Below are 23,554 nucleotides of genomic sequence, written 5' to 3' on the forward strand. Positions count from 1 at the left end.
ATAATATGCACAGCAGAGGTACAGCCCCAGGAGGAAGTCAGCACAGCACAGGGATGGTGGGAACCCCTTATAATAAGCAGCCCCAGGAGGATTTCAGCATAGCAACGGGGATGGTGGGAGCCCCTCAGAATAAGCAGTATCAGGAGGATGTCAGCATAGCACAGGGATGGTGGGAGCCCCTCATAATAAGCAGCCCCAGGAGGAAGTCATCACAGCACAGGGATGGTGGGAGCCCCTCATAATGAGCATAGCACAGGGATGGTGGGAGCACCTCAAAATATGCACAGCAGAGGTACAGCCCCAGGAGGAAGTCAGCACAGCACAGGGATGGTGGGAGCCCCTCATAATATGCACAGCAGAGGTACAGCCCCAGGAGGATGTCAGCACAGCACAGGGATGGTGGGAGCCCCTCATAATAAGCAGCCCCAGTAGAAATATGACATCCCTCAACCTCTTCAAAGAGGAGGGTACGGGCATATAGTATGGTGTGCTTTTTTTGGACAAGGAAGTGAGCCAAATGAAGAAAGAAGGTCTGTGTGCTCGATTAAAAAAATTGTTTATAGACATATACATGGTCTACTGGTCATATGTGTTGAATTCCTCCGAGATCCATGTCTCATTCATTTTTAGAAATGTGAGGTAGTTAACACTGTCGTGAGCTAGGCAAATACGCTTATCGGTCACGATCCCCCCTGCTGCGCTGAACGTCCTTTTGGACAGGACACTGGACGAGGGGCAAGCCAACAGTTCGATTGCAAATTGGGCAAGCTCTGGCCAGAGGTCAAGCCTGCCCACCCAGTAGTCCAGGGGTTCATCACTCCTCAGAGCGTCCACATCGGCCGGTAACCCGATGTAGTCGGACACCTGACGGTCTAGGCGTTCCCTGATGCTGGATCCGGATGACACCTGTCGATGGGTCGGCTGAAAGAATGACCTCATATCCGAAGTCACCAACACATCTTCAAACCGGCCTCTTCTTGCAGGTGCTGTTGGATTGGTACCCGCAACTCCTTCTCTGGGAGTGGGAATTGCTCCTCTGCCAGCGCACGCAAAAGCAGAATGCAGCATTTCTCAAAGCAAGGCCTGGAAGTGCTGCATTCTGACAGCCCCCTGTGACGGCGGTAGCATTTCCGCCATTTTGTGTTTGTACCGGGGGTCTAAGTACGTTGCCACCTAGTACTGGTCCTACGGGGGTCCCTATTAAAACACTGGAGCATGAAGGCCCCCATTTGCACTAAACTGGAAGCGGTGTGGTGGCCTGGCTCCTGCTCATCATCCAGGATAATGTCGTCCTCTTCATTCTCCTCTCCCCATCCATGCACAACAACAACAACAGGGGTCCCAGAAAGGTATAAAGCATGCTCTTCTTGCTCCTCCTCATCTGCCCCGGCACCATCCTCCTCTGACTCCTCTTCAGACTCCTGTTGTTGACTTGTCTCAGAAGACAGAGTAGCCTCCCCCTGGGAATTCATCCAGCATTGCGACTTCCTCATCTTCCCACTCCTGCTCCTCCACAGCTTGATCAATGACACGACGCAATGCATGCTCCATAAAGAAGGCATAAGGTACCATGTCACTGATGGCGCCATGGCTGCGACTGACCAGTTTGGTGATCTCCTCAAATGGCCGCAGAAGTCTGCATGCGTCGCGCATGAGCAGCCACTGGCACGGTGAAAAAAACCCCAGCTCCCCAGAACCGGTTCTGCCGCAGAGTTCATACAGGTAGACGTTAACTGCACGTTTCTGCTGGAGCAGCCTATCAAGCATATAGAAGGTTGTTTTCCATCGCGTCGGGCAATCGCAAATAAGATGTCTGACCGGCAGATTGTGACGCCGCTGAATGTCAGCAAGGCGAGCCATGGCCGTGTAAGATCTTCTGAAATGGGCCGAGATTTTCCTTGCCTGGCGCAAGATGTCCTGGACCCCAGGGTATTTGACAAGGAATCGCTGCACGACCAAGTTTAAGACGTGTGCCATGCATGGCACGTGTGTGATTTTGCCCTGTTTCAATGCGCTAAGCAGATTGGCACCGTTGTCACACACCACTTTACCAACTGTCAAATTGAGCGGTGTTAGCCACTGATCTGCCTGTGAACGCAAAGCTGAAAGGAGTGCCGGGCCAGTGTGGCTCTTGGCTTCCAGGCACAACAGACGCAGCACGGCATGGCAACGTCTCACCTGGCATGTTGAATAGGTTCTGGGGAGCTTGGGCGGCGCAGCGGAAGAGACGCTAGCAGCGGAAAAGGAGGAGTCAGTCGAGGAGAAGAGGGAGGAGGATGGAGTAGCAGGAGGAGGAGGAGAAGAAGAGCCAGGCCTGCATGCAATCCGTCGCGGTAAAACCAAATCTACACGGGTGCCACGGGTTACATGCTTGACGGCCGTCAGAAAGTTCACCCAGTGGGTAGTAAAAGTGATATACCTTCCCTGCCCGTGTTTGCTAGACCACGTGTCTGTGGTCAGATGTATCTTGGCACTGACACTGTGTGCCAGAGATACATTCACTTGCCGCTGAACATGGCCATATAGCTCTGGGATGCCCTTCTGTGAGAAATACTTCCTTCCTGGGACCTTCCATTGTGGTGTTCCAATGGCCACAAATTTACGAAAGGCCTCCGAGTCCACCAGTTTATATGGCAGTAGTTGGCGGGCTATGAGTTCTGACAAGCCAGCCGTCAACCGTTGGGCAAGAGGGTTATCCGGCGTCATCATTTTTTTACGCTCAAACATTAGGCCCACAGAAGCCTGCCTTTTTGCAGAAAAACGTGAGCTTGGCGTTATGGAAGGTGGAGTGGAGGACAATTGTGAGGAGAAGGAGAAGTAGAAGACGAGGCTGGACGGTGAGAGCCTGGAGTGTGGCTTTGTGTGTTCCGTTGCTCCCACTGGGCTCGGTGATGGCTGCTCATGTGCCTTCTTAAGGCGGTCGTCCCTAGGTGAGCGTTGACTGCAAAGATTGCAGATGACAACGCTATTGTCAGCAGTGGACATGTTAAAAAAAGCCCACACTGCGGAGCCATGTGCTGGTGTCCTGGGAGTGCCAGATGTGACCGTACATGGTCGATGACTCGCTCCTGATACATTTGCAGTCTGCTTTGTCCCTCCTGTGCAATGTAAGTTATTCCTGCTTCTCCTCCCTATCTGCTGGTCCATATCTCCCTCTGAACTCCCCTCCTCTTCCTCTCTTGTGGGCACCCACGTGACATCACTAGACACGTCATCATCGACGTCACCTTCCCCACCGCTATAAGTAGAGATCTCGGAGTAGGCAGCAACACCGGGGACCAACCTCCTCCTTGGGCTGATCTGGGTACTGTCATCAGACTGCTGAGTAGCGGTTGTTGCTACCTCCTCTTCCTGATCCAATACCAAGAGTGGCTGCGCATCAGAAATGTCTTGATATGGATCGGAAAATAATTCCTGTGACTCAAGCGGAAGGTATGTGGTGGTGGTGGTGTTGTTGGTGGTAGTGTCTTTGGGGGTGCACATAGCAGAGAGTGAAGAAGAGGGTGCAGATCGAGAGGATGAGGAGGGTGCAGAAGAGTAAGGCTGAGTGAGCCACTCAACCAAGTCTGGTGCGTCCTTTAAATGAATTGAACGCACCTTCTGCAACTTCCCACTTTGGCTCAAGCCTGTTGCTCCTGCCCTACCCCTACCACCCCTGCGGAAGGGCCTGCCTCTTCCTCTGCCTGTCATTTTTTAAATTACCCTGTGACAAAACTCTCAGTCCCTATACCGATGAAGGACTGCTGCAGTATAGGGCAGCGGTCAGCAGTAGTGAACCTCAACCCTATGTATTGTGCACCTATACCAGTCCTTATAGAATAGCAGACTGTACCTCACTCAAGCCTATGTACTGTAGTACCCTATACCTTACCAGTCCTTATAAGGACCTTTGTGGAACAAGTAGGTTGTGTGTGACTGATTAGCAGACTGTACGTCAGTCCCTATACCGATGAAGGACTGCTGCAGTATAGGGCAGCGGTCAGCAGTAGTGCACCTCAACCCTATGTATTGTGGACCTATACCAGTCCTTATAGAATGGCAGACTGTACCTCACTCAACCCTATGTACTGTAGTACCCTATACCTTACCAGTCCTTATAAGGACCTTTGTGGAACAAGTAGGTTGTGTGTGACTGATTAGCAGACTGTACGTCAGTCCCTATACTGATGAAGGACTGCTGCAGTATAGGGCAGCGGTCAGCAGTAGTGCACCTCAACCCTATGTATTGTGGACCTATACCAGTCCTTATAGAATAGCAGACTGTACCTCACTCAACCCTATGTACTGTAGTACCCTATACCTTACCAGTCCTTATAAGGACCTTTGTGAAACAAGTAGGCTGTGTGTGACTGATTAGCAGACTGTACGTCAGTCCCTATACCGATGAAGGACTGCTGCAGTATAGGGCAGCGGTCAGCAGTAGTGCACCTCAACCCTATGTATTGTGGACATATACCAGTCCTTATAGAATGGCAGACTGTACCTCACTCAACCTTATGTACTGTAGCACCCTAGACAGATCAAGTTACCAGTCCTTATAAGGACCTTTGTGGAACAAGTAGGTTGTGTGTGACTGATTAGCAGACTGTACGTCAGTCCCTATACCGATGAAGGACTGCTGCAGTATAGGGCAGTGGTCAGCAGTAGTGCACCTCAACCCTATTTATTGTGGACCTATACCAGTCCTTATAGAATGGCAGGCTGTACCTCACTCAACCCTATGTACTGTAGTACCCTATACCTTACCAGTCCTTATAAGGACCTTTGTGGAACAAGTAGGTTGTGTGTGACTGATTAGCAGACTGTACGTCAGTCCCTATACCGATGAAGGACTGCTGCAGTATAGGGCAGCGGTCAGCAGTAGTGCACCTCAACCCTATGTATTGTGGACCTATACCAGTCCTTATAGAATAGCAGACTGTACCTCACTCAACCCTATGTACTATAGCACCCTACACCAGGTTATTACCAGTCCTTATAAGGACCTTTGTGGAACAAGTAGGTTGTGACTGATTAGCAGACTGTACGTCAGTCCCTATACCGATGTAAGACTGCTGCAGTATAGAGCAGCGGTCAGCAGTAGTGCACCTCAACCCTATGTATTGTGGACCTATACCAGTCCTTATAGAATAGCAGACTGTACCTCACTCAACCCTATGTACTATAGCACCTTACACCAGGTTATTACCTTACCAGTCCTTAGAAGGACCTTTGTGGAACAAGTAGGTTGTGAATGATTAGCAGACTACAGCAGAAGGGCAGCAGTCAAGTATAATATTCTTTCTATATTTGGAAAAAAGAATATTATACGTGTACAAGCCTATTACCATACCACTGATACCAGTCCTGAAAAGAACCTTTGTGGACCTAATATAGTAACAGCTACTGATTAAACTGACCCTCACTGCCTCACACACTGCTTCCTGCCTGTCCCTATATAAACTGACAAAACAGAGGCTACTGGAACAATAACTGGAATAGCACTTTTGTGGACCTGATAGTAACAGCTAATGACTAAACTGACTGTCCCTACAGCAGACACACCGTCCTGTCCCTTTCTCTAAACTGACAAAAGACACTCAGGCTGCTGCAACAATCAGTAGCACAGCAAACCTATATACACCTAACACCTATACCAGTCCTGAAAAGAACTTTTGTGTACCAAATAGCTAGCGATTTGGGTCACTGCAATCTCTCCCTGCTCCACGCAGCAACCTCTCTCTATAGTGACAGAAGAAAGAATGTAAAATGGCCGCCGGATCGGGTGTATTTATAAGTTAGGGGGAATGTCCAAGTGTCCATGTGCTGTAATGTCTCAATTGGCTGTCCTGTACCCCATGATGGATGTGTCACCATAGGTCAAAGTTCTTTTACACAGAAAACACGGAAGTCCACCGGGCGAATGGCGGCAATAGTCCGCCGATCGGGCGAATCGCGAACAGCCGAAATTCGCTGCAAAACGACCGCCGGGCGAACCGTTCGGCCATCACTAATACAGATGACAAAAAGATCCAAAATGAAAAAAAGGTTTGCCTTCCTAGTGCGGGAATGCATGTATATCACTTGTGTGCCCGCATCTGCATGCAGCTTCACTAAAAATGCTCTGCTATAAGAAAACTAGGTCCATTAACTCCTGGTGGCACCCCACGCACTGAAAACGCAGTGCAGTTTCCCGCACATGCAAACACATGCTGCCAAAGCACTCTGAAGCTTCAATGCATTAGCTGCATTTTAACCTCTTGCAGACCAGCCACTGTCATTATACAGTGGCAGGTCGGCACGGTTGCACGGACCGTCATAGCTGTACGTCAGCCCTTTAAGAGGGGATAGCAGGTGCGCCGCTGCACTCCGGGGTGCCAATGCACTTGGCCAATGGTCGCGATGACCGCTGGCCACACGCGATCGTGGGCACGAGAGCCAGAACATGGACGTGCGTGTGTAAACATACAAATCCCTGTTCCGTGAGAAGAGGAGAGACAGATTGTGTGGTCCTACTAGCTAGGAACAACAATCTGTAATTTCCTCTAGTCAGTCCAATCCTCCTACAGTTAGAACACGCACGAGGCAACACACAGTTAACCCCTTGATCGCCCCCTAGTGTTAACCCCTTCCCTGCCAGTGACATTTACACAGGGCCACCTTAATAGCATCAAAGGCTGTTGGACTTTTTAAGGCAGACTCAGCTGATGTATTTAAAAAGTATAAAGTTTATTATTAACACAATAAAAAACATTGGTGCATGCATCACCATTGATTTACATGAAACAGCAAGTTGTTCATAGGGTCATTAAGAGCTGATTATTGATGTAGTTGTCTCTTCTTGCTATATCCAACGCGTTTTAGGAGAAAAGTATATCCCTACTTCAGGGGAATTTAGGAGAGAAGATCAAAGATGGAAAACATTCTATGAGAAAACAGGACATAAGTTGAAAGATAAAACAGGTAAAGAAGATAACACATGTCATATAATACACCGGCATTGAAGCATACATACCAGCACCATGGCCCACAGTAGACATGTCATAGTTAAAAGAGAACAAGGTTTCCTCTGCATCAGGTTATGGGCAATTCCCTCAAGATGGCCACCAGGGCCCCCTGACACTTGGGTGGGGGAACCGGAAAAGTGGAAGTCCCATTTTTGTGTGGAACCACGCGTTATGATCAAACACCTTCTACCTTTACAACCACTTTAACAGTGGAAAGTGCAGTCTCCAGTCAGACTATTAGCTTGAAGAAGGGAGGGGGGAGCAGAGCGGTGCCTTGTCATCCTAGACTATGGGGCTGCGTGTTTCTATTGATGCACACAGTGTAGAGAGACATGACCCTAGTCCCTGCATGCAAGGGTTAATTCAATAGGATGTTGCAAGAGAAAGAAGCCACCCTGAAACAGGAAACCTGGGGCAGCGGTCATGGCACCAGATTAAACTGGCATATACACAAGGATTAAATACTCAGTAAAGCTGCATACACACACTATACAACTTTTCTTGTTCAACTATGTAGTGCAGGGGCCTGCCTGACTGCATACAAATTGAAAGTGTTTAGGTTTGACTTCATATTAATTGGTTTGGTAAATCTAAAGGAAAAAATCAAAAGACAATTGTATAGTGTGTATCCAGCTTTAGTGATGAAATCAGTTGCTGAATGTGCTTACAAAATGAGGGTTTTACATCACTTTAAACCACACAAACACATCAAAACGCTGCATATCCTGCTTCGTTAAAACATGCTAAGCTGCACCACCAGGGTGTGAATCATTCCCATGGTAATGAATGGGAATTCTGAATGACATGGCATTTGCATACAGTAAAATGCAGGTGTATTGCTGCAGGAAAGCACACAATTCTAAACAAGTACACAATGGGGGTTATTTACTAAAGGAAAATCCACTTTGCACTGCAAGTGCACTTGGAAGTAAAGTCGCTGTAGATCTGTAGATCTGAGGGGGACATGCAAGGAAAATAAAAAACAGCATTTTAGCTTGCACATGATTGGAAGATGCAGAGCTTCCCCTCATTTCAGATCTACCCTTTAGATTTAGAGCGACTGCACTTCCAAGTGCACTTGCAGTGAAAAGTGGATTTGCCTTTCGTAAATAACCCCCATGGAGTCAGTGAGCAGGCCCATCGCAGTCAGTTAGGTTTTAATGGCCATTTGCTCACTTTAATGTTTTAAAGCAGTATTAAACCTAAAAGCAAACTCTTATTATATTGCAGCTTTACCAATTCTTAGATGTGGTGGCTGCATTCGTTTTCTGTTTTAGGCTTTCTTTCTTCTATTTTTTTTATCTAGTGATCCAACTAGTAAGTTTGTTGTTCGTCAAAAGAACAAGCTCTCCAGCAAAATGTGTCAGTTACAGAAATCAGACAAACCATTTAACACTGACAGGGGTGCTTTACAATGGTCAGCTTTTATTTCTTTATTTAAAACCTTTGTTCCAAAAGGAAAAACAACTGTAGATATAACTGCTTTATAAAGTGTTAGCTGGAGTTTGGCTTCAGTTTGTCAGTCTATTTAAATTTGCCAGTACATCTAACACTCACCTCCGTCCAGACAATACTGTGGTCCAAAGGTGACCCTGTGCTCCTTCATCCAGAATGGGGGCACTGTAATATAGGAGGTGTGTTACTGGCCAGGGCAAAACAGAGGGAAAAAGCCAAAGAAAACGAATCTAGCCACCTCATCTAATGATTGGTAAGCTGCAATATAATAATTGTTTGCTATTGGGTAATACTGCTTTAAGTTGCAAAGTGTTGGCTTCCTATAACTACCAGCGACACGGAGATAAGCACTGAAGATCATAGGGTACTCTGTAATGATAGATAAGACTTTTAATCCTCCCAACACCTTATCTGCGTTTACACATGAGACTCACAACCTTGGTTAGTATCACTTTCAGTTGTATTATAGCAAAATTACTGCCACTTTTCTTCCATTGTTGTACGGTTTTGATCATTATGTGCTTCGTCTAAAAATTGCACAAGAATGTAAAAAAAATCACCAAGGTTTTTTGACGATGAATACTCCTGGGTACACTGTTAGCAGCGAGGAGTGATTTGTTTAGCTTGAATCACGATTTAAGCATCCCAACTGGTAGTGAATAAATGTTCACTTCCAGACCATTGGTTCTAAGAACTTAGAGTCCAATGTGCTTTTTGATTGGTCGAGAGCACAGTGGACTGTGATAGATTTCAGGCAATTACAGCTTTGTTTATAAGTTTACACACACCTAGCCTAATTTGCAAGACGTGGACCAAGTTTTTATGAAAAAAATTAGTGATCAGAGCACAATTATTATTATTATTTTTTTTTATAAATGTGATTCAATTCAATCTAAGGGGCATTATAAAATGGCACAATCGTTTTACGAACCAATAGCAATAAAGAGAAAAAATTTAAATTGTCTTGTTCCAAAGTTTACATAACCTTCTTTATATTGCTTATCGCCTCTTTTAGCATAAACAATGGCTTACAGTCTGTTGTTAAAGCTCTGAATGAGGCCTATTAATGCCTCATGTGGCAAAACTGCCCATTTTCATCAGCAAACAGCCTCTGAGTCTTGTAACCCTAACTACGTATTTGAGATGTCCTCAGAGTAGCTCGATGTTTAGGTGAGCAGATTGTGATACGCACTTCAGAACCTTGTATTGCCAATATTAACAAAAATTAATATATGGAATTTAATTGATGAATTTTTATTGGATAATACAATAATGAATTTTTGAATCAATTGGTTTAGTTTTAGTTAGTTATTTTTTTAATTTTATTTTTCTAAAGATCAAGTCATATTCCTTTTTTCACAGGGCCGAGGGCTACCCTGCCCAAGTGTTTCCTCTAGCCCACTCAACGGGTTTGGAGACACTATGGGCCTTGTTGTCCACCAGCAGTAAAAACATCTATAGGTGTCTTGGCTTAGATTTTTGATACCATCCATCTCTGGGAGCCTTGGAGATTAAGAAATCACTCAAAATGCCTGATTTGTTTTGTTGCTTTTAATTACAAACATCATGGAATATCTATTAAACACTTCATTTTGATTTGTAAGTACATTATACAGAGATCTTTATAATACTTGCCAATGTATATGACTATTTTCATGTCTTAATACTTGTCATTTGTGTTTTTTTTTTTATAGAAATATGCTTTTGCTTTGTACTTTCCCCTGAAGAAGGAGACGTGAGCACTCCGAAACATGTAGGATGACAAGCTTTATAGTCTACTGTACTATATACCATTGATAACCTTGTTGTTTAAGCTGTTTTTCTATAAGTTTTATGATAGTTCAATTAATACATTTTGTTTCTTATCTACTTTTATGATGTGGTTAAAGGGGTTGTAAACCTTCCGTTTTTTTTTCTTCCTATGCATTAAGGTGAAAAAACATCTGCCCCCCGGCCCCCCACTTTACTTACCTGAGCCCTCGAAAGTCCCGCGTCAAGAGCGCAATGGCTTCTCGGCTCTTCTGGGCCTGGTCTTCTCAGCTCTTCATTGGATAGATTGATAGCGGCGCAGCCATTGGCTCGCGCTGCTGTCAATCAAATTCAAATAACACTGCCGCCAGTGGGCGGGACGGAGACATATACTCTGTGTCTATGGACACAGAATGTATGAGACAGGAGTGCGTCTGCAAGGTAACCCCCTTGGGAGAGAGCTTCCTGAGGGGGTTATCTATTGCGAGGAGGAGCCGAGACAGCCACCGTAGGACCCCAGAACAGTAGGATCGGGGCCACTCTGTGCAAAACGAACTGCACAGTGGAGGTAAGTATAACATGTTTGTTATTTAAAAAAACAAAAAAAACAAAAAAAACAACCACTTTTTTGCGTTTCTTCAGAGGCCTTGTTGACACTTCTTCAAATCTGGTGTGTATAGTTGTAACCATAAAGTTCAATTCTAATGATTTTTTCCCAAAGGTTTTGAGGCTCCTGTAGGTGTTGTTTGACATATTGAAAGCAGGCTGTACTTTTGGTGTTCGGTTCCACAGTGCACTATGGTTAGCAGCTCCACATTTGCCAGCTTCAGAGTGGCTCCAGCAGTTGAACTCCAGCTTCAGGCTTGCCCCCAGAGCTTAAAGTGTTACTAAACCCACAACAGTAAAATCAGTCTGTATATGCAGTAAAGGATACTTGTTATACTCACTGTGGAACCCACATTGTAAAAAAGGCTGCCTGAGCCTGTCTTCCCTGATCCTCCCATTCTTTTACTGTCCCCAATCCATCTGCTGATAGAACAGAGCCTTTCATTTTCAGAGGAATGCAATGTCCCACCATTGTGTATTTTTGGCATTGATGCAATCTTCTGTCATTTAGAAATCCTTATGCATCTTTCTTTCATATTCAGTGCTATGGGGAGTTTAAATTAGGATTGGATTTTATTGGATATATTGCTAAAAATAATACACAATAATACACATTATAGTTCTGCACACTAACAGAACCCTTAAATAGAAACCAATCCGTACAATTAAAAAAAAAAAAAAAAAAAACACACAGAACTGTGTGAGTTGATTAGGAGAATGGGTAGTCCTAAAAAAAAGTTTAAAGAATGGACCTAGAGGCAGGGGAATGCGCTTAGTTCTACAACTCCTGACAGTCAGGGAGATCCAGCAAGAGAACAGAGGGGAGCTCCAAACTTGTATTTTGATATATCCCTGACAGTAAGTTACTCTTTCAATTTATTACACATCAAGTTATAGCTAGAAATTCAATTATATACACTTTAAATATAATATATATACACACACACACACACAAAAACACTTTTTCTTAAAAATACAATTTCTACAGTTTATATATTTCATATACTGTATTTAAGTATAAGTAATTTTGTTGTATAATTTCACATTCTTTTTATATCATATTATATTATAATTTAAAGGGGTTGAACTTTTGCATTAAGATATTAGATGTATCATTATTATTTTTATTTGATTATTTTTGCATCCCTTTTATCCCTGAATATCGTATCCCTTTCTCCATGCATTAGCAACATTGTTTCTTTTCCACTGTGTGTATATGCATACTTTAGTTACTATTATTGCAGCTGTAATATGTCTCCACCTAGAGGTGTTTTGTGAAAACAGCAAGTTAAATTATCCAGTTTAATGAATTTTACAAATAAATTGATTGTTACATGGTACATTTACAGGTTTCTTAGGAGTAGGCATATAGTTTTGTACTTTATATTGGTTACCTCTGTGTTATATGTCTTTATGGGCACGGTATGTACATCACCAAATTGATTTTTACTGAAACCACAAACACTGTTAGCAATTCATTTTATAAAGAGTTCCTAACCATCCTGAGGCAGACTTTAAAAAAGGGAGAGCCCTGAAACATGTCACTTAGCAACTTCTTGGGAAGCATTTTATCAACTGAGGCTACCCAGACAACCAAGGATTCCCCAGCCTTGCCTATTCTGAGTGGGCCCCAAGCTGTGAATGCTATTGCAGGCTGACACTTCTAACTTGGAGCCCAGCCACCGGTCAGAGACTGTTAGGCCCTCTGCTGCTGTTGTATTCCCAGATTGCCTATGATGTGCCTTCACTGATTACTGTACCATACTGTGTTTCTTTTTTTGCTATGTATGATTAGAAATCTACTTTTAATGCACAAGGCTTACACCCCATGTTCTCTCCTGTGTTAAAGAGGAAGTAAACCCTTCCAAACAACTTGGACCTATAGGTAAGCCTAGATTAAGGCTTACCTGTAGGTCCAAGCAATATCTCCTAAACCTATATGGTTTAGGAGATATTTGCCCGAAAATGGGCACCGCTGTCTACGGCGCATGCGCCGTAGACAGCGGCGCGCATGCGCACTAAATGCGGCAAATCCAAGAATGGATTTGCCAAATTTGTCGACTCCCGTGCGCATGCGCGGGAGTGACGTCATCGCGGCTTCGCCGTATGACAGCGGCGGAGCTGCGAGGCGCGACTCCCGTGTGCATGCGCGGGAGTGACGTCATCGCGGTTGCGCCGCTGTGATTCGTCGGAGCTGCAAGACGCCACAAGCAACATGGATGCGGCGGACTACAGGGGACAGCGGCGACTTCGCTGGCTCCTGTGTCAGGTAAGTGACACATAATGAGCTACTATGCGATGCATAGTAGTCCATTATGCTTTACCTTTGCAGGGAAAAAAAGAGGAAGTAAACCCATCAGGGTTTACTTCCTCTTTAAGGGTGTATAGGTGATGGATTTTCCTGTTTATCAAGAGCTCCAGGACTTAATGCATTCCCCCATTCTCTACTTCTGGATCTGTTCTTTGGACTTTTTGTGGACTGACCATTCTGGTGCTGTTCAAACTCTTTTGAAGAAGCACAAATAAATGGGAAATGTTGAGGACCATAGATGCAGTGGTCGGCCAAGGAAACTTAATGCAGAAGATGAAACATTGTGCTTACTTCCAGTCAACATCGAAAGATGTCCAGCAGTGCCATCAGAAAAGAACTGGTGACATAGGTTGGCTATATTGTAAAAAAGTGTAGCGCTTCTCATAACATCAATCTTTCATGTAAATGTAAAATTACACTGTAGAATAGTGCTCAAAACATATAAATTTTGGACATAAATTATATATATAAGTGACACAAAGAGTATCAAAGCAAAAAGAAAAAAGAAAAAAATTTAGCCAAATGAAAGGGCAACGTCCCAAAACACAAAGTCTTTAGTGTGTGATATCTTGGTGTGATCCAAAACCATTAGAAAATTGCACCTCCTTTCTAAGATTCATATATTATTCATGTACAGTTCCCATCACCAAACGAATTGGAGGCTTACCAGAGATGTTGGATCCTCTCAAATTTACATTTGGGGATCATACAAGCCTTTGCAATTATATGCAAGTCACCACAGCGGCGGTTCACCAAGGGAGGCCCCAAGTAGGGATGAGCTTGTCACGGGTTACAAGATGTTTTAACTCCAACCAGATATATCCAAAAAACGGTTTAGGAACATAAGAAAAAGAAGCAGGGACCAAACATAGCGTAATTCCGTTTTTATAGAAATAGATAAAAAATAAAAGTATACAACTCACATGTATAAAGTAGTTTGTGCGCTTAACAAGATAAAACAAGGTTAGCGCACAAACTACTTTATACATGTGAGTTGTATACTTTTATTTTTTATCTATTTCTATAAAAACAGAATTACGCTATGTTTGGTCCCTGCTTCTTTTTCTTATGTTCCTAAACCGTTTTTTGGATATATCTGGTTGGAGTTAAAACATCTTGTAACCCGTGACAAGCTCATCCCTACTTGGGGCCTCCCTTGGTGAACCGCCGCTGTGGTGACTTGCATATAATTGCAAAGGCTTATATGATCCCCAAATGTAAATTTGAGAGGATCCAACATCTCTGGTAAGCCTCCAATTCATTTGTTGATGGGAACTGTACATGAATAATATATGAATCTTAGAAAGGAGGTGCAATTTTCTAATGGTTTTGGATCACACCAAGATATCACACACTAAAGACTTTGTGTTTTGGGACTTTGCCCTTTCATTTGGCTAAATTTTTTTCTTTTTTCTTTTTGCTTTGATACTCTTTGTGTCACTTATATATATAATTTATGTCCAAAATTTATATGTTTTGAGCACTATTCTACAGTGTAATTTTACATTTACATGAAAGATTGATGTTATGAGAAGCGCTACACTTTTTTACAATATTGTTTACTTTACACTTGATACCCCGGTGATGTGTTAGCAGCTCTTTTTTGTGTTTGTATTTTTTGATAAGATTAGCGCAGTGTTTTGTTACAAATTTTTACGACATAGGTTGGCTGGTGGTATGGGCATGGTGGATCTAAAGGACTACTACCTTGCATCCCGGCTAGTCCAAATTACACACTGGTTTAACTCGGCTCCGGAACCGAAATGGTGCTACATCGAACAAGCCCTCACCCCTACCCAAAACCTAAAACTTCTTCTTCTTACTGACTCAATCAAACCCTGGCCTCTCCATTCACTCCCTGTCACTGTTCGGGCCTCTCTGCAGGCTTGGCAAGATCTTCTTAGGTCCACACCTCCAACCTCTAAATTGGCTCCACTTCCCATTCCACTGCAGGCCTTAGAATTCTTAATTCCTGATTAGTATCCCAGGCGTGGGTTGAGAGTGGGGTGCGGTGGCTGCAGGATCTCTTTCAGGGACCCTTCATGATCCCATTCCACTCTCTAAGGACACGCTTTCAGCTAAAGCCTACTGATGTATATAAACACTTTCAAATATCTCATTTTCTAAAGGGAAATAAAGTTACCAGTGTTTCAGTAGCCAAATCTCTTTGGCACTTTATCAATGCCAATCCCCCCTACCCAAAGGAATATCTTTATTCTATCACTTCCTCCAGCAAAAGCTTGTCTTTAGTAAATCTCGCCCCTTCCTGCGATGGGAGGAGGACTTAGGTTGCACTTTTTCTGAGTTACAATGGTGTCATGCATTCAAAGCTAACTACAGGGCCTCGAGGTGTGTCAGGCACTGGGAACTAGCTCAGAAAATTGCCCTTCGCTGGTACCTTACTCCATTTAGGATCTCTAAATTTGGCCTTGCTGAGTCCTCCCCTCTGTGCTGGAGGAACTGTGGGGAGGTTGGTAACCTACTTCATATGTTCTGGTCATGTAAACATCTCAGAAGCTTCTGGAACACCATATTTCATGCCATTTCTAGTATTACAGGTTTCCTCTCTGCCCCTGAACCAGGCCTGGCAATTCTCAATTTGGGCATTGAAAAATACCCGCCTAACTTTGGAGTTGTTATATCCCACATCCTCCTGGTGGCTAGGCCATTGATAGCTAGATTTTGGAAAAATAATCAAGCTCCCAATGCCTCCGAGGTTTGGTCGACCACCCATTTACACTTTTCTTATGAATCAATCCTAGCCCTCAGGAGGGGAAAAAAAATTCAGTTTGATAACAATTGGCAAATTTGGGACACATGGTATAAGAGTACTCACTTGTCGTAATCTCTCACCCTAGAGTCTAGCCTTTCCTGATATAATGTAACAAATATTTACTGCAACCCACCTCTTATTCCTATAAGCTTCCCCCTTCGGACATATGACAGACCAGTCATTAACAGTTCTTTGTTATTTTGTTTCCTGTTATGTTTCTTTTTGGTATGCAGTATGTTCATCAAACTGCTTTAAGCTTCTCCCTACTGTTTGCTTTGTGATATGCTATGTAATGTTGGAACGATGCGGGGAAGACACTAAGACTATTTCCTCATTGTACTGTAAATTTTCTTGTGAAAATCTTTCAATAAAAACTATTTACAAAAAAAAAAGAAGAAAAGAACTGGTGGAAACCAGTTGGACTCAGGTACACCCATCTAATGTCTAGAGAAGTCTGGCCAGAAGTTGTCTTCATGGAAGAATTGTGGCCAAAAAGCCACTCAATTTTGCACAAAAACATAGGAATTTGGGTGCAGAAAAATGGACTGATGAGTCAAAATTTGAAATATTTGGTTGTAGCAGAAGACAGTTTGTTTGCTGGAGGGCTGGAGAGTAGTGCAATAATGAGTGTCTGTGTGCAACTGTGAAGTATTGGTGTTCCTTGCATGTTTGAGGCTGAATTTCTCCAAATGGAGTTGGAGATTTCAATGGTGTCCTCAATGCTCAGAAATACAGGCAGATACTTATCCATCATGATATAGAATCAGGGAGGCATGTGATTGGCCCCAAATGTATTCTGCAGCAGGACAACAACTCCAAACATATAGCTAATGTCATCAAGAATTATCTTCAATGTAAAGAATAAGGAGTCCTGGAAGTGAAAGTTTGGCGACCAAAAAGCCCTGATCTCAACATCAAGTCTGTCTGGGATTACATGAAGAGACAGAAGGATTTGAGACAGCCTACTTTTACATTAGATCTGTGGTTCATTCTCCAAGATGTTTAGAACAACCTACCTGAAAAGTTTCTTCAAAAACTGTGCAAGTATACCTAGAAGAACTGATGCTGTTTTGAAGGAAAAGGTTGGTCACACCAAATATTGATTTCACTTGGATTTCTCTTCTGTTTATTTACTCTCCATTTTACATTTCTATTTCTAAAAGCATTCTTAAGTTACAGCATTTTTTCACACCTAACTTTTGCACAATAGTGTGTGAACATGTGTGTACTTCTCAGAGCTTCTGATAAAACTCATGGGGTACCCTACAGCCTACCTGACAGGGCCCCCCTCCTCCGAAAATATCAAATGATACTTTTGCTAAAATGCCATGTCCACAAAGCTATGCTTCACAGCCATGGCAGATAGTATACCCATGTCAAACAAGATCCATTAAAGTGAATAGCGCTGCTCTACAAGCGCCACACATTCACATGCAAAGCAGGCAGCAAAGAGGCAATATCTGCACCCCCACAGTGAGTGATCAGTACTGATCGCTCATTGTGTTTATTAAGGAACGTTGTGTTCATTCAGGATGGTGAGCCCCCCACTTACCATCCTAAAATAACCTCCCTGTGTGCCCTTAGTAGCTGCCAACAGGAAAGAAGAGAAGGGAAACTGACAGCACTGCGGTGGAAAGGGGCATACAGAGGTCCAAGGCAGCAGGGGGAAGAAGGTACAGATACTAGAACCGATCCCCTGCAGGCTGCAGCATAATTGGAGGGAGAAAGAAAAGTAGAAGCCGGCAGCACTGCAGGGAGATCCACAAGAGTGACGGGTTTCAGCAATAAGGAAGTACATCTGGCCCTCCTGCTGGGCAGGTACCCAAGCCCCCCTTTAGAACTAAAGGGACCTGGTATGGGATGGCTGCTATACTGTTGTATTAGCGGCCCTGCCTCTCCGCCTCTACTCCTCAAACTCTGTTTTAGAGGCAGTAAGTATATTTAACCAAATCTCTGTTGGAGAATCAGTGAGTACAGCCACCTGAAATTCTGTTTTAGAGCCAGTTAATATACCTATAATGATAGGAGGAGTGCCAAAGAACCGATGGCTGCACATTTACAAAAAATTGTAACTACGGTAATCCTGCCTACTCCCAGCTTTGTGAGACTAATATGGCTCTTTCTTGTGTCAAGGACTGCAGTTTGATGACTATAATATCGGTTTTGTGTTATCTTTGCTTTGTATAACATTTTCTTACAATAATAAAACCTTATTTTTTTTTAAATAAATTCTGTCTGAAGCTACGTTTTAATTATTATTATTATTACACAGGATTTATATAGCATTAAAATTTTGCCCAGCACTTTACAAGATGAGGGCAGGCAGTACAGTTACAATACAATTTAATACAGGAGGAATCAGAGGGCCCTATTCATTAAAGCCTACAATTTAAAAGTGAGGGTCAGGTGATACAAAAGGGTAATAACTTGGGGGGATGAGCTGATGGAGAAAGTGGAAATACAAATGTTAGGTGGAGGAGGGATAGAGTTTGTGAAGAAAAGGGTTTTCAGGCGTTGTCTAAAAGTGGACAGAGTAGGAGATAGTTGGACAGACTGGGGTAGGGAGTTCCATAGGATGGGAGAGGCTCAAGAAAAGTCCTAGAGGCAGACATAGAAGGAGGTGACAAAGGAGCTAGAGAGCAGGAGGTCTTGGTAGGAACAAAGAGAACGATTTGGTTGGTATTTTGAGACTAGGTTAGTGATGAAGTTGGGGTCGAGTTGTGGATGGCTTTGTAAGTTATTGTTGGTATTTTAAATATAATTTTTTGGGTGAGTGGCGGCCAATGGAAGGATTTGCAGAGAGTGTTAGCAGGCACTGAACTGTTAGTAAGGTGGATAAGTCTAGTAGTCTGTAAAGGTAGGCCAGTGAGCAATGAGTTGCAGTAGTCAATGCAACAGATGACCAGAAAGTGAATTAGAAGCTTTGTGGTGTCATTGGTTAGGAAGGGATGTATTTTGGAGATGTTGAGGCGGCAATCTTTGGACAGTAATTGTATGTGGGGCCAAAAAGAGAGTTGAGAATCCAGGATTACACCTTGAACATTGTCATGGGGGGACGGGTTGATCGTTGTGCCATTGATCTTGACGGAGAAGGGGCACGTGGAGGCAGAAATATTATAAGCTCAGTTTTGGATAGATTGATTTAGAGGAAGTGGTGTGACATCCAGACTGATATGCTGGTCAGTAAATTGGTCAGTAAATTGGTGATACATGAAGAGACTGATGGAGTGAGCTGAGGGGTAGAGAGATGTATTTGGGTGTTGTCAGTGTAGAAATGATATTGAAAGCCATGGGAGGCTATCAGCTGAATCAGGAAGGATGTGTAGATCGAGAATAGGAGAGGTCCAAGAACAGAATCCCCAATGGAGAAAGGTTAATGTTTGTATTGTATTGATGACACCCTCTCAGACCTCAATACATGCCTGGTTGCTAAACATCCAACTTGCGGAAAAGTGGTCCAGTGAAATAAAATTTCAGAAACCAGCAAGCATTTTATATACAGTATATTTAAAGCGATAGCATAACCATCACAGAGTTTCCTTGCATGCTTTGTCCATATTCACTCATAAGCAGGGGCGTATCATCAAATAAGTGGGCCCGTGTGCAAGACCCCAATGGGCACCCCCCCGGTGGGCTGGAAAAAAAGCAGTGTGCTAAGCTTCCCGCTGTGAAAATTGGGCGTGGTTTAAACTGTGCTAAATATTGGGCGTGGCTTAAAAAGGGGTGTGGTTAAATAGTCTTAGATTACTTATATAGTGCAGAATGTGGTAATGTTAAATGGGGAATGTACAGTGCAGAATAATATAAGATAAGATAATAATAAGAGGGAGATAAAGAGAGAGAGAGAGAGAGAGAGAGAGAGAGAGTGAGATATAAAGAGTGAGAGCAAGAGAGAGAGAGATAAGTGAGATGTCTGCAGCCTGCCTTCTGTTTCTCTTACCAAGCTAGCAGTTGCTTAATCCAGGCATTGAGGCAGGGTGCGTCAGTGTTACAGACTTAGCATTAGGTTTGTTCTGCCACCTGAGGTCTGAAGACTCCAGCAGCTTCCTCCTGTCTTCACAATTCTGTGCTTCTGTCCCGTTCTGCATAGAGATAGAGCGAGAGATAAGAGAAAGATAAAGAGCGAGAGATAAGGGAGAGATAAAGAGCGAGAGATAAGGGAGAGATAAAGAGCGAGAGATAATGGAGAGATAAGGGAGAGATAAGGGAGAGATGAGTGGGAGATAAGGGAGAGATAAAGAGTGAGCGATAAGGGAGAGATAAAGAGAGCGAGATAAGGGAGAGATAAGGGAGAGATAAAGAGCGAGAGATAATGGAGAGATAAGGGAGAGATAAGGGAGAGATGAGTGGGAGATAAGGGAGAGATAAAGAGTGAGCGATAAGGGAGAGATAAAGAGAGCGAGATAAGGGAGAGATAAGGGAGAGATAAAGAGCGAGAGATAATGGAGAGATAAGGGAGAGATAAAGAGCGAGAGATAATGGAGAGATAAGGGAGAGATAAGGGAGACATAAGGGAGAGATGAGTGAGAGATAAGGGAGAGATAAAGAGTGAGAGATAAGGGTGAGAATGAGATAAGAGAAAGATAAAGAGCGAGAGATAAGGGAGAGATAAAGAGAAAGAGATAAAGAGTGAGAGATAAGGGTGAGAATGAGATAAGAGATAGATAAAGAGCCATAAATAAGGGAGAGATAAAGAGAGAGAGAGATAAAAAGCAAGAGAGAAAGAGCAACCGAAGTGAGAACTCTGCAGCCTGTTCTGCAGTGGTTACTGGGCTGCTTTTATACTGATCCACAGGTGCACCTGCGGGTAACCTGCACTGAGCCATAGACTTGGGTTGGGGGCTTTCAGAAAGTGCACCAAACATGCATGATATAATAGAATTGTATGGCAATGTGCAGCTAACCCACAGGAAAACCACAGGTGAACTGTGCTGCACTTGTGGCGTGGGTAGCCCACAAACCATCAGTGTAAAATGAACCCTCTATTCACCTCTATAGAGCGGCAGATGAAAACAGACTTGTGTCCATTTACACCTGCCTACCTCAGATCCGATCTACTAAAAAAAAAAAGAAGTGGATCCGTCCCCTTCCATCTGATCAGATCAGAGGGCCCATAGAGTAGAGTGGACATGGACCTGTCATCTGCCCGCTCCGCTCATTGTGGCCCGCAACTGGTTACTAAGTCGCTTAAGTGGCCCTCTCTCTTCAAAAGGTTGGGCACCCCTGGTGTACACCATCTCACTGTCTTGTTTGGGGTCTGGAGTGTTCAGTCATCTTGACACATGCATAGAGGAGGAGCCAGGGACACATGCACAGAGGAGATACTTTGTCCTGGTATGCATTGCTGCTGAGATTGTACAATGAGCTATAATGTAATAATTTTGGTCAAATGCACATTCTTAAAGTAGAACTAAAGTCAAAACTTTTTTTTAAAATTTTGGATATAGTAAAGACAGGTTATAACCCCTGTCAGATAATTTCTTTCTTTCCATCTGTACCCTTTGGGATAATTTTCCTTTACTTCCTGTCCCAAAGCCAAAAGAGGAAGTGAAAGGAAATCCATGCAAAGTATAGCTGGGTGTACATGTCGAGTTTTTTTCATTGTACCAGCAGGTTAAATGAAAAAAACTCACGGATCCCTGCATCGACACAAGTGATGTGGATGCAGGGATCTTTCCTGCTGCTCTATTGTATTCTGACAGTGCCCCTCCCCCCACCCCTGTCAGAATACACAGATCAGCACTACAGCCATTGGTTGAAAGCGCTCATTGCGTGCTGGCTTTCCAGCAGACTGTACCACAGAAGCCTGTCATTACAGCTGCTTCTGTTGAACAGACAGCAGTAGACATGTGCTCTACCAAAAAATTTGTTTCATTCGTTTTTTTGTTTGTTTATCAGATCATTAGTTATGACCGGCATTCATTACTTCAGATGCATTCATATTTGTTCCATTCCATTAGTTTAGATGCGGCATTTGTTATTTTGGATAATTTGTAACTTCGGATGCATTCATATTCATTCTGTTCCATTTGTTTAGATGTGGCATTTGTTGCTTCGGATGCATTCGTATTCGTTATGTTCACTAACAGTTACTTTAGTCAAATTTGAAAGGAAATTCCCATAAAAATGTAAATCAAATTTATCTCAAATTAGCTGCTATGGTGCAGAGGCCTTAATAGAAGAATTACTGACTTAATTTATTTTACCTATAATTTAACAGTTTACAGTAATAAATAATAATAATAAAAACCATAATAATAGTTAATATTTTAATTATAATAGAAAATACGAAAAACAAATGTAATGTAATCGATTCATTAAACTAATAGTTAAATTGTTTTTCACTCTTTCGGATTTTTGTATTTTCGTTCTTTCGGAATTTTGCTCCTTCGGATTTTCGTTCTTTTTGCCAATTCGTTTTCGTATGAATTTGTCAAAAGAGTCTTTCGTTCATTCGGATGCTTCCGAATGAACGAATATACTAAATTTTGTCTGAAAACAAATTAGTACCAAAACAAAGATTTCCCCTCTATTTCTGCTCTTGTGACAACCCAAAGTTTGTGAATCTCCCAAACTGGGGGCACAGACAGCAGTAAAAACCCAACAGGTGTTTTAATCCATCTGTGTATCCACCAATGAATCCCAATTTTTTAAAAAAAAATTGCCTTTAGTTAGACTTTAGGTTCCCGATGACACAAGTAACTTACCTCTCCGAATCGTAGTATCAGCTGGGGATAACCTCGTTGGCCAAACCTAATTTTCAAGTCCTTAAAATTTTACCTAAACTCTGCTATATATGTGTAGCAGCTGACATTTGGGATCAAATGTCACACGCCTGTAAATTTAGTTTTTGGCCTCAGAACAATAAAGGTTCTGAGGGTTAATTGTGTAGGTAGGCCTTAACACCAGTCTGGCTGGGCTGTGTTTGGAAGTTCTGCCTGGTCATGTGGACAGTGAGGTGCACATGACAGACTAGAACTAAAGCTGGTTGGGTGTTTGGGTATCGGCCTTCTCGGAGCCAATCAGTGGGAGTGCTGGGGCCCACTGAGGAGTCTGGAAAGGGGTACTTAAATGGGTGTGGGTCACGTGTTCGGGGTTCCGGAGTTGTTCACGAGACCTGTCTGGTCTGGTTCCAGGAGTTGTTCGCGAGACCTGTCTGGTCTGGTTCCAGGACCGGGGTAGCCCCGTGAGGGGTCCCGGTCATGGGGTGTTCGACACCCCGCAACATGTTCCTGTCAGTGGCCACTGATAGACCCGTCTGGTCTGGGGTAGGGATCCGTCTGTTCCCGGGAACCCCTGGACGTGGAAGAGCAGGCCAAGAGAAGGTAACCGGTAAGCCCATTAAGTCAAGGCCACCCTGCAACGAGTGAATGGCTGCTACATATGTTTTATTTCTTCCTAACCATATATACTATCCAACTGTTATTCCTTTAACTGTGGGCTTTGGATGACATGATGGGGTTGATTTACTAAAGACAAATAGACTGTGCACTTTGCAAAGTGTAGTTGCACTCCGCAAGTGCAGTTGCTCCAGACCTTAGTAAATGACGTAAAGTTTCACTTTGCAAAGAATACCCAATCACATGCAAGGAAAATAAAAAAAACAGCATTTTTACTTGCACATGATTGGATGATGGAAGTCAACAGAGCTTCTATTCATTTATTAAGCTCTGA

The 23,554-nt window shown here is 43.3% G+C and overlaps 1 long non-coding RNA gene across 1 annotated transcript; it reads right to left on the bottom strand.

Moving 5' to 3' along the window:
* Positions 1-6,687: 6,687 nt before the first annotated feature.
* On the bottom strand, positions 6,688-8,707 carry LOC143990179 (uncharacterized). Its single transcript, XR_013277198.1, has 2 exons — positions 8,544-8,707; positions 6,688-6,904 (listed from the first exon to the last, which is right to left on the bottom strand). It is a non-coding gene; the product is annotated as an uncharacterized LOC143990179 (long non-coding RNA).
* Between the last annotated feature and the right edge of the window lie 14,847 nt (positions 8,708-23,554).

The sequence above is a fragment of the Lithobates pipiens genome, unplaced genomic scaffold (assembly GCF_037356315.1).
Source record: "Lithobates pipiens isolate NorthernLeopardFrog02 unplaced genomic scaffold, aLitPip1_a1.2 Scaffold_18, whole genome shotgun sequence".
Classification (NCBI taxonomy): domain Eukaryota; kingdom Metazoa; phylum Chordata; class Amphibia; order Anura; family Ranidae; genus Lithobates; species Lithobates pipiens.